Source organism: Manis pentadactyla, chromosome 7 (assembly GCF_030020395.1).
Source record: "Manis pentadactyla isolate mManPen7 chromosome 7, mManPen7.hap1, whole genome shotgun sequence".
NCBI classification, from domain to species: domain Eukaryota; kingdom Metazoa; phylum Chordata; class Mammalia; order Pholidota; family Manidae; genus Manis; species Manis pentadactyla.
The window spans coordinates 103,432,529-103,434,717 of NC_080025.1; the positions used below are offsets into that span (position 1 = coordinate 103,432,529).

General features: G+C 41.5%; 1 pseudogene; it reads right to left on the reverse strand.

Annotated features, from left to right (window-relative positions):
* Positions 1-419: 419 nt before the first annotated feature.
* Positions 420-938, reverse strand: LOC130684300 (40S ribosomal protein S24-like; annotated as a pseudogene).
* Positions 939-2,189: the final 1,251 nt, after the last annotated feature.

Consider the following 2,189-nt stretch of genomic DNA (forward strand, 5'->3'; position numbering starts at 1 on the left):
AGGAAGATACAACTAAAGAAAGTAATTCTTAAAGTTTCTTCAAAGTTAACTTTTCTGGGTTGAATTGTGTCTTCCAAAAAATTATGCGTATTGTGAATGTGACATTATTTGGGAAAAGGATCAAGTTAAAATGATGGCATTCTGGGATTAGGGTGGGCCCTTAATCCAGTGGCTGGTGCCTTTATAAGGAAAGGGAGATTTGGAGACAGAGACATGCACACAGGGAGGTAGGCCTCATAATGACAGAGGCAGAGATTGGAGTACTGCACCTACAAGCCAAGGAACACTAAATTTCAGCAACCACCAGAAGTTAGGAAGAATTCTTCCCTGGAGCCTTCAGAATGAGCATGGTCCTGCTGCCAACTTGATTTCAGACTTCTGGTGTCCAGAATTGTGAGAAAATCAGTTTCTATTGTTTTTTTGTTTTATTTTTTAAGTTCTCAAGTTTATTAATCTTCATGAAAAATCTGCACAATCACCACAGATAAAGTCACTGCAGAATCTTTACTCCTTCTGTTGTCCAATCTCCAGCTCACGTTGCCAGCACCAACGTTGGCCTTTGCAGTCCCCCTCACTTTCTTCATTCTGTTCTTATGTTCCTTCCATTGTTTTTTCGAAGTCTATTTCTTCTCATACAGTCCATGTCTGGCAAGTCTATGTTTGGGTTCATTTTTCTTTGCATAATCCAAAGAATCATAAATCATGCCAAAGCCAGTTGTCTTGCCACCACCAAAATGGGTTCTGAAACCAAATACAAAGATGACATCTGATGTGGTCTTGTATATTTTGGCTAGTTTTTCCCGAATTTCTGTCTTAGGTCTGGTTGCCTTCCCAGAGTGAAGGACATCAATGACCATCTGTTTCCGCTGCAGTAGTCAATTGGTCATGAACTTCCTGGTCCGGATAGTTACTGTGTCATTCATGATGGTGGCCAGTTTCTATTGTTTTAAGCCACCCAGTTTGTGGTAATTTGTTGTGGCAGCTCTAACAAACTAATAACAATGACCCAAGACAAAGTTTGTTCCAAGGATGCAGGTTTGATGAGATGACATGTTCTGAGCTCGTCAGCCATCAGAACAAGCCTTGTTGAGCATATGTTTGGTCTGTGTCCCTCACTAGGCTTTTCTCTTATAGAGGAGTAAGAGTAGACAGCTAGACAGATAATAGGAATGCTGACCTAAATGCTTAGAAGCCAAACTTCAAGGAACAGTACAAACTGATCAGAATTCAAAAGTCCTAGGAACCAAATCTAAATCTAACACTGAAGGGCTCAACAGATTATCTGGAGCTCACATTCAGCTGTTGTCTTGGAAAGGGTGGCCTTAAGAGTATGTAGATTTAGAGTTTGAGGTTTGCACACCATTTCCTAGTCGAGGGTCATAGTTTGTGGCAGGGAAAGGTCTAAGCCAATCTCAGGAAGCCCCACTTTGGTCAGAGCTCACCAACCAAGACCACCATGAACACAGCTGAGGTCAAGCAGAATATGGTTTCTTCAGCTAGCTGAGGAACCAAGGAGCATCCTTAGAAGAGGATTGGAGGAAGCACTAGGTTTGGACTGTGCTGGGTGAAAGAAGGGTTAACAGAAGTAGAGGCCAGTAGTGATTTGGGGGCTATCATGAAGTTGGGGCTATTCAGTAATTGTGTACCTTGGTAATTTTATCTAGGAGGCAGTAAGTTTAGAGCAGAGATAGAGTTACCACTAGCGAGCAAGCAAAAACCAATCATTCATGTTAGAATCGGGGAGGCATATAATTACTTTTATGGTTGCAGTGTTTTGTCTGACTCTAGCGTCAGACATGCTCACGGGGTGGTTGTGTTCTGTCTTGTTCCACTCTGGTCACAGAGTTGCCTTGCTTACTCATTGTTGATACATTGTGATTACTGTTTATATTCATGGGAATGGAATGTTGCAGCCTTTCTATTAGCTGCCCACACCATTTTCCCTTTCTGAGGGCCTGGCCTGGAGAGAGCATATATCACTCTTGCCTATATTCCATTGGTTAGAATGACATCATGTGGTCTCACTTAATTGCACAAGAGGCTGGGAAGTAAATTTTAGCTAAGTGCCCAGAAAGAAATGTGAATTAAGTTTAGTAATTATATAACATAACAGTACTCTCTTGTTTGTGGTGGTGGTTCTTTTATAATTATTTTCTCCATTTCCCCATTCCCACTCCCATAGACATATA